The following is a 9,901-nucleotide window of genomic DNA, read 5'->3' as shown; positions in this document are numbered from 1 at the left end:
CCTGACTGTATTATAAAGTAATCTACCCAACCCTGACTGTACCATAAAGTAACCTACCCAACCCTGACTGTATTATAAAGTAACCTACCCAACCCTGACTGTACCATAACATAACCTACCCAATCCTGACTGTACCATAACGTAACCTACACAATCCTGACTGTACCATGACATAACCTACCCAATCCTGACTGTACCATAACGTAACCTACCCAACCCTGACTGTATTATAAAGTAATCTACCCAACCCTGACTGTACCATAAAGTAACCTACCCAACCCTGACTGTATTATAAAGTAACCTACCCAACCCTGACTGTACCATAACATAACCTACCCAACCCTGACTGTACCATAACGTAACCTACCCAACCCTGACTGTATTATAAAGTAATCTACCCAACCCTGACTGTACCATAAAGTAACCTACCCAACCCTGACTGTATTATAACGTAACCTACCCAACCCTGACTGTTCCATAAAGTTACCTACCCAACCCTGACTGTACCATAAAGTAACCTAGCCAACCCTGACTGGTCCATAACATAACCTACCCAACCCTGACTGTAGCATAAAGTAACCTACCCAACCCTGACTGTACCATAACGTAACCTACCCAACCCTGACTGTATTATAAAGTAATCTACCCAACCCTGACTGTACCATAAAGTAACCTACCCAACCCTGACTGTATTATAACGTAACCTACCCAACCCTGACTGTTCCATAAAGTAACCTACCCAACCCTGACTGTACCATAAAGTAATCTACCCAACCCTGACTGTACCATAAAGTAACCTACCCAACCCTGACTGTACCATAAAGTAACCTACCCAACCCTGACTGTACCATAAAGTAACCTACCCAACCCTGACTGTACCATAAAGTAACCTACCCAACCCTGACTGTACCATAAAGTCACCTACCCAACCCTGACTGTACCATAACATAACCTACCCAACCCTGACTGTACCATAAAGTTACCTACCCATACAACAAATGTCACACTCTAGATCAAGTGAATTAGACTTGACCCTATTGGCCCGTGGGCGACAGGGGGGTTCTGGGTAATGGATCATCCAGACTGGAGGTATGTAGCTGACGGGGAAGCTGAGCAGCCAATCAAGATCCAGAACCACTGAAACTTGACCCCTTGTCTATAATAACATTTGACCCATATCAGCACGCCCGTACATGCAGTCCTGACACTGAGCCCTGTGGTATTCACAGTAGGATGAAGTTGCCCCCAAGAAACTGATCTACGATCGGTTTTGCATTGTACCCCCTAGTGTATAATGTTAGAGTTTAGAAGATGGTGAGCTGATCCTAGATCAGTGCCTGAGGGCGACTTCTACCCGGGCGTGGTATTCCATCAATGGTTGGGACATGATGTTCCAGGAAAGTGGGTAGAAACCGGTTTGAACTGGTACGTACTGGTGCAGGTTGATCCATCTGTCATGAGGTTGTATCCGGGGTCGCAGTAACACCGGTAACTACCCTGGGTGTTCATACAGCTGTTGGAGCACGGTCGCTCTGGGAGACCACACTCATTCACATCTGGAATCAACAACTGACAACAATCAGGATCACGAATCATATCAAGATCAACATGCATGAATCACACAGTATCTGGAATCAACATGCTTGAATCATACAGAATCTGAAATCAACATGCATGAATCATATAGAGTCAAAGATAACCACCTTGGTCACATTGCTGGCCCTTGTATCCCACAGAGCAGGAGCACTTGTCTGGACCCACACAGACTCCATTCCTGCAAGGCTTGTTGCACACAGCTAGATGGTCAGAGAGAGCAGGTAAACACATATGATAACCTCGGCTGGTGTATTGTTGCATTGTGGTTGTTCCTGGAGGACTTGCCCAGTGGCCGCTGACTTACGTTGGCAGACACCCATGACATTCCTCCAGCCTAAACAGCAGGCAGTAGACGTGCCAAAGGTACAGAGCCCCAAGGACCCCGACGGCTCACCGAGACGCCCAGACACGTCCCTCACTGTCCTGGGAGGATGGATGGATAGGTAGATAGATGGAGGGGTGGATGGAGGGAGATGGAAAGGTGGGTGGATGTAGAGGAAGAGTGGGTTAATGGTTCATCAGTCACAATTAAGAAAGACCCCAAGGTTTCTGCACTACCATGGCTATAGTTGTTGTCATCAATGCCTTATTTGTGTTGCTACACTGTTTCTCTCTTCAACAGTATGACTAAACATATATATATATATATATATACTGTATATATATATACAGTACCAGTCAAAAGTTTGGACACACCTACTCATTCAAGGGTTTTTCTTTATTTTTACTATTTTCTACATTGTAGAATAATAGTGAAGACATCAAAACTATAAAATAACACATTTGGAATCATGTAGTAACCAAAAAAGTGTTAAACAAAACTTCAAAGTAGCCACCCTTTGCCTTGATGACAGCTTTGCACACTCTTGGCATTCTCTCAACCAGCTTCACCTGGAATGCTTTTTCAACAGTCTTGAAGGAGTTCCCACATATGCTGAGCACTTGTTGGCTGCTTTTTCTTCACTCTGCGGTCCAACTCATCCCAAACTATCTCAATTGGGTTGAGGTCGGGAGATTGTGGCCAGATCATCTGATGCAGCACTCCATCACTCTCCTTCTTGGTCAGATTACTCTTACACAGCCTGGAGGTGTGTTGGGTCATTGTCCTGTTGAAAAACAAATGATAGTCCCACTTAGCGCAAACCAGATAGGATGGAGTATTGCTGCAGAATGCTGTGGGAGCCATGTTGGTTAAGTGTGCCTTGAATTCTAAATAAATCACAGACCGTGTCACCAGCAAAGCAACCCCACACCATCACACCTCATCCATGCTTCACGGTGGGAACCACACATGCAGAGATCATCCGTTTACCTACTCTGCGTCTCACAAAGACACAACAGTTGGAACCAAAAATCTCAAATTTGGACTCATCAGACCAAAGGACAGATTTCCACCGCTCTAATGTCCATTGCTTGTGTTTCTTGGCCCAAGCAAGTCTCTTCTTATTATTAGTGTCCTTTAGTAGTGGTTTAATGGCAGCAATTCAACCATGAAGGCCTGATTCACGCAGTCTCCTCTGAACAGTTGATTTTGAGATGTGTCTGTTACTTGAACTCCGTGAAGCATTTATTTGGGATGCAATCTGAGGTGCAATTAATTGCCCATTTCTGAGGCTGGTAACTAATGAACTTATACTCTACAGCAGAGGTGACTCTGGGTCTTCCTTTCCTGTGGCGGTTCTCATGAGAGCCAGTTTTATCATACGCGCTTGATGGTTTTTGCACTTGAAACTTTCAAAGTTCTTGAAATTTCCGGATTGACTGACCTTCATGTCTTCAAGTAATGATGGACTGTCGTTTCTCTTTGCTTATTTGAGCTGTTCTTGCCATAATATGGACCTGGTCTTTTACCAAATAGGGCTGTCTTCTGTATACCACCCATACCATGTGTCAGGGTTTGTGTGCAGAGATGTGTGCAGAGTCAAGCGCAGGACACAGGTGTTGAGCAAAACAACGCCGTTTACTCAAAATACAAGCAAAAATTCCTCAATGGGAATATAACAAACACACATGCACCAACAACAACCACTAACGAAACAAACAATCACGGACAGAACAGAAATGTATGCCAGAGGGTTAAATAGGGAACATGATAGGGGAATTGAAACCAGGTGTGTGTAATACAGACAAAACAAAACGAAACTGAAAAATGGATCAGTGGTGACTAGAAAGCCGGTGACGTCGACCGCCGAACACCACCCGAACAAGGAGAAGGGCCGACTTCGGCGGAAGTCGTGATACCATGTCACAACACAACTGATGGGCTCAAACGCATTAAGAAGGAAAGAAATTCCTCAAATTAACTTTTAACATGGCACACCTGTTAATTGAAATCCATTCCAGGTGACTACCTCATGAAGCTGGTTGAGAGAATGCCAAGCGTGTGCAAAGCTGTCATCAAGGCAAAGGGTGGCTACTTTGAAGAATCTCAAATATAAAATATATTTTGATTTGTTTTACAATTTGTTGGTTACTACATGATTCCATGTGGGTTATTTCATAGTTTGGATGTCTTTACTATTATTCTACAATGTAGAACATAGTAAAAATAAAGAAAAACCTTGCAGTGGGTAGGTGTGTCCAAAATGTGGACTGGAACTGTATATACACACAGTACCAGTCCACATGTTGGACAACCTACTGTATAATTGAGAGTGCAGAGGCTCTCTAAGGCTTGTGGAAGAGGATCTATAATCAATTGGTAACACCATATTCACACGGAGTCACTATTACAAAGCATTGTAGTAAATACAGCAGAACTCTGGAACACACATTATATTTCTATGACTGGAAGTCATCTGGAGCTGTTGTAACTACTTATGAAACACCTTCTAGATTCACATGCAGTGGAGAGAAGCCTTGACACACATTATTGCCAAATGGCAATAATTGCTGTTTCATTAAAAAGAGGGAAATAAACAAAACTGCAGGGGAGATTTGATACCATTTACTGTGTAGCTAATGTTAAACCTTTCCTACAATCTTCAGTCCAAAATGCCAGAGGCAGTCATTTTGAGGGGTACATACCTCCACACCAAAGTGGTATATAATAAGGCTAGGAAAAGGAGACTATTGAGTGATTACTCCCAAACCAAGTGGGTCTAACAATTCACAGACTTTAGAATATAGTAACTGGAAGTAGTAGAACAGTAAAGAAAAGTCTCTAAACATGGATAGTCAGGTGTCATGAGATTAATAACCTTCAGTCATGATCAGTAGCTAAATAAATGATGCGATTTAGCCTGCATCATCACCGCACATATAATTTCATTAGCGGCAACTGCAAATTATAGTTGTTTCATACCTGCTCCTGTCCTGTTGAAAAGCCATGGAGAACGCAATAAAACGCATGGTGATAACCAGCAACCACTGGCGCACCGGACGCGCGCTGACAACCGTAAATACCATCATATCACGAAGGTAATTGTCAGCTCATAAAACAGCTACATGTTATTTTCCTTATTTTGTGATGAGCGCATTTCAGAGACACGTTATTGTGGCCGCATATCTCCTGCGGTGAGTCTGGAGTAAGGAACCTCCTAGTTCATTTTATTATTGAGTGTCTTGGAACTTTTGGAATTTTGTCCAATAGGTGGGACAGGTTACCTGGCAGGCGAGAAAGAGAGAGAAAGAGAGCGAGAGATGGACAACTTTGAATATCACATTTAAATAATAAATACACAGACAGAAAATAGCGAGACAATTTCAGTTTTTATTCACACTAATTTAGTTATAATCTTAAACCCACATGAGGACGTGACTGACTCTGGACCAAAGGTCTTACCCATGGTTTGTCTCTATCATGTAAGAAACATGTATTTTTTTTATGGGAATAAGAGTTTATAGGCCCATTTTGTGATAATAAGCGCGAGAATCACCAGTGACAACGGCAGAACCAAAGCATTAGAAGTAACACGCGAAACCGTTAACTATTCCCAGGCATGACCAGTGAGCAATCAGTTACTTTAGACTCAGAGGCAGAAATCATGGTTAATCGCCTGCATGGTGGTCTGAACGAAACAAATAGTGATCACACCAGGCACTATATGGGACAGTTATAGGGAAACAAGCTGTGCATTGATTTGGGACATTACTTCAATGGGCAATGCAAAGTCATGCTTTTCCTATTGCTTCCTCTGATAAGGACGAAAGTTAGATGTATTTATTTCAAAATACTGAGCTGATTGCACCCCTATGTAGGCCTGCATTACATCACGCGTGTTTATCCTGAGAGGGAACAAGCTCCCCTGCTCCAAATCAACACTGCAATTTGTCCGACCCCAAAACAAGTAAAGACTTACTGTAAATGGCACATATTTGGCAGCGCTCTCCTAACCCCCTTGTGCTAATTATGAGATGACTGTGGTAGATAGATAGCCTCAGGGTTCCTCTGAGTATACTGCAGAGCCACCATCCACCACGCACTGTACAGGGAGCACACACATGTGAGGCATTTAAACCTCCCCAACCACACATGGCATCCAACCTCCAACATCTAACCAATCACAGTGATTAAATAATTTGGCATCGGGGGTGGTGGTGGGGGTGGACTGCGCTCTGTTGAGAAAAGCACACGCCCAGTGTGTTTTTTGTCAAGTGCACCGCTGCGCATCACCACGCGAGGTAGAAGAAACCACCCAGTAAAATCCCAGCCAAGCCTCAGACCTCATTCGTCATTATGATACAATTAAAGACAATCCTGCCTGGCAACGAAAGAAGGGAAGAATAAAAGAGAAGTGTAGTTAGTGACCATGGTGAACAGGAGGAGGAGAGGAAGGGAGGGAGGGTAGTCTGTGTGTGTGGATAGCGCAATGTGTGGCAAGTGCTGTGGCTCTTCCTGTCATTCTCTCTCTATCCCTATCGCTCCCTTTTGCTCTCTCTCTCTTTTTCCCACTTTCCCTCTGCTCTGTGGTTTTCTTCTGTATGGTATAATTCTCTCTCTCATCTCTCTCTTCTTCATCCCTCTCTCTCTCTCTGTTTGCTTTAAAAGCCCTGGGGTACTTGAAGTGCAGTAATGTACTGGAGGAGATTGTTCTACCCTCGATTATGCCCACATTCATTTTTGTGGGAATGGTTCATTTGCAGCTACACAAAGTACACCAAATCACCAAGTCCTCCTCTCCCACCACATCATAGCTATACAGCGCAGTGGTGGTCTGTCTCCTCAACCTGGGGGGCCGTTTCATACAGACAGAACTCCACCGCTCAGACACTGCGTATAGATACAGACAGAGTAGATCAGCCTCATACAGACAGAACTCCACCGCTCAGACGCTGCGTATAGATACAGACAGAGTAGATCAGCCATGCAGACAGACAGACAGACAGACAGACAGACAGACAGACAGACAGACAGACAGACAGACAGACAGACAGACAGACAGACAGACAGACAGACAGACAGACAGACAGACAGACAGACAGACAGACAGACAGACAGACAGACAGACAGACAGACAGACAGACAGACAGACAGACAGACAGACAGTACACCGTGGCTTAGAGTAGATCATTCATGCAGACAGTTCTCCATAACTCAGACCCCAGGTATGGAATAGACAGTTGGGTAGATCAGGGGCATCATGGTAGGTGTAAAGGGAAAGGGGGGGCTGCCCAACTGGATCAAATGAAGAGTCTTTACAGTCTATTGAACCCTTCTATCGGATGCACCAAAGCCTTCAGGGTTGAAGAAACCGGCAACTGTCAAAACAGGCACCAGACAGGCTGAAACAACATCAAACAGTGGTGGAATCTGATGTGCAACAAATCAAGTCAAAACTGTTGGAATAGCGACTGAACAACACACATATTCAGTATTTGAGTTGGAGAACCCACTCTCCCAGGGTGTCTCAGAGGGAGTTGGAGAACCCACACTCCCAGGGTGTCTCAGGGGGAGTTGGAGAACCCACTCTCCCAGGGTGTCTCAGAGGGAGTTGGAGAACCCACACTCCCAGGGTGTCTCAGGGGGAGTTGGAGAACCCACTCTCCCAGGGTGTCCCAGGGGGAGTTGGAAAACCCACACTCCCAGGGTGTCTCAGGGGGAGTTGGAGAACCCACTCTCCCAGGGTGTCCCAGGGGGAGTTGGAGAACCCACACTCCCAGGGTGTCTCAGGGGGAGTTGGAGAACCCACTCTCCCAGGGTGTCTCAGGGGGAGTTGGAGAACCCACACTCCCAGGGTGTCTCAGGGGGAGTTGGAGAACCCACTCTCCCAGGGTGTCTTAGGGGGAGTTGGAGAACCCACACTCCCAGGGTGTCTCAGGGGGAGTTGGAGAACCCACACTCCCAGGGTGTCTCAGGGGGATTTGGAGAACCCACACTCCCAGGATGTCTCAGGGGGATTTGGAGAACCCACACTCCCAGGGTGTCTCAGGGGGAGTTGGAGAACCCACTCTGCCAGGGTGTCTCAGGGGGAGTTGGAGAACCCACTCTCCCAGGGTGTCTCAGGGGGAGTTGGAGAACCCACACTCCCAGGGTGTCTCAGGGGGGAGTTGGAGAACCCACTCTCCCAGGGTGTCTCAGGGGGAGTTGGAGAACCCACTCTCCCAGGGTGTCTCAGGGGGAGTTGGAGAACCCACTCTCCCATGGTGTCTCAGGGGGAGATAGGATTTGCATGAAACACATTTCCAATTCACACATGCGTATAAATACACATAAGCACCCACCAAATTATTATTATGCTCCAACCATTTAGTCACCTGAAGCAATGATATTTATTTAACCTTTATTTAACTAGGCCAGTCAGTTAAGAACACATTTTTATTTACAATGACGGCATACCCCGGCCAAATCCAGACGACGCTGTGTCAATTGTGCACTGCCCTATGGGACTCCCAATCACGGCCAGTTGTGATACAGCCTAGAAATGAACCAAGGTCTGTAGTGACGCCTCTTGCACTGAGATGCAGTGCCTTAGACCGCTGCGCCACTCGGGAGCCCCCACCTGAAACAGCAGTGATGGTAGTGACAGTGTGAGGTTGTTCTAAGGGTGTCAGTGTGGTTCAGTCAACCAGAGTTGTGAGGGAGGACTGCCACCTTCTGTCTGCTTCAGGAAGATAGACGACCCCTTTTTTCCCCTTGTAGCACCGTCTCCTATAGGCAAGGGCCCATAAAGCATCTCAGAGTAGAGGTGCTGATCTAGGATCAGGTTTTCCCTGTCCATTTAATCTTATGCATAATCATCTAAAAGGCAACACTGATCCTATATCAGCACTCCTACTCTGAGACAGTTAAAAATAGTAACTTGCTTTCAAATCCTTGGTCTCTACCCACCTCCAATAGACCCTAAGCAACATTCCAATCAGAATCAACCCTCTGGCTCTTTATTTCAGAACACAAAGAAAGTTCTGGTACCAACCAGCTCCTGGACTAGGTCCTAATGTGTTTAGCAGGTAGCCAGGCAGAGTGACAACAGGCTGGGGTCAGAGTTCATAGGGCGTGCTGCAGTGGGAGGAGTCTCCCAGGTGTGAGAGGGCATAGGTCAAGGGTCAGGTCACCAGACGGGAGGGACACCTGCGATGGGAGGAGTGGGGGAAGAGGGGGAAGTCTGAAGTATCACTCCATCCATCACTATGTGGTCTGGTCACTGGATGGATGTGGGTTCAACGACTGACTCTGACTCAACTCACCCAGTCAGTTGGTAAATTTAGCTCCCTTCCGGCGGATGCACACACATACTTGAGGTCACACACACACATACATGCATAGGCCTACACACGCATGCATGCATACACACATACATACACACACTAGTGATGAGGGGGTGACTTATAACCTGCAGTGGGGAGGGTTGGTTTAGGGTCATGAAATATTGTGTGGATGAAGGGTTGGTTTAGGGTCATGAAATATTGTGTGGATGAAGGGTTGGTTTAGGGTCATGAAGTATTGTGTGGATGAGGGGTTGGTTTAGGGTCATGAAATATTGTGTGGATGAAGGGTTGGTTTAGGGTCATGAAATGTTGTGTGGATGAAGGGTTGGTTTAGGGTCATGAAGTATTGTGTGGCTGAAGGGTTGGTTTAGGGTCATAAAATGTTGTGTGGATGAAGGGTTGGTTTAGGGTCATGAAGTATTGTGTGGATGAAGGGTTGGTTTAGGGTCATGAAATGTTGTGTGGCTGAAGGGTTGGTTTAGGGTCATGAAATATTGTATGGATGAAGGGCGGGTTGAATAAAGAGAAAACAATACCTAAAAATCCATAAATGTATCGTTCTTGTGCAATTTATATCTATAGGCTACATTCAGATTTTTCTTTCATTATTTTTGTCTATCTGGCATTAGTGCATAAGCCTAATCTTTAGGGCCTAACT

At 45.6% G+C, this 9,901-nt stretch overlaps 1 long non-coding RNA gene across 1 annotated transcript; it reads right to left on the bottom strand.

The window, feature by feature from the left end:
- Positions 1-1,439: 1,439 nt before the first annotated feature.
- Positions 1,440-2,004, bottom strand: LOC139577882 (uncharacterized). The gene is made up of 3 exons (XR_011675456.1): positions 1,901-2,004; positions 1,704-1,796; positions 1,440-1,556 (listed from the first exon to the last, which is right to left on the bottom strand). It is a non-coding gene; the product is annotated as an uncharacterized lncRNA (long non-coding RNA).
- Between the last annotated feature and the right edge of the window lie 7,897 nt (positions 2,005-9,901).

The sequence above is a fragment of the Salvelinus alpinus genome, chromosome 6 (genome assembly GCF_045679555.1).
Source record: "Salvelinus alpinus chromosome 6, SLU_Salpinus.1, whole genome shotgun sequence".
Lineage (NCBI taxonomy): Eukaryota > Metazoa > Chordata > Actinopteri > Salmoniformes > Salmonidae > Salvelinus > Salvelinus alpinus.
Note: the sequence above shows the minus strand (reverse complement) of the source record. Positions and strands in the feature narration are given on the sequence as shown.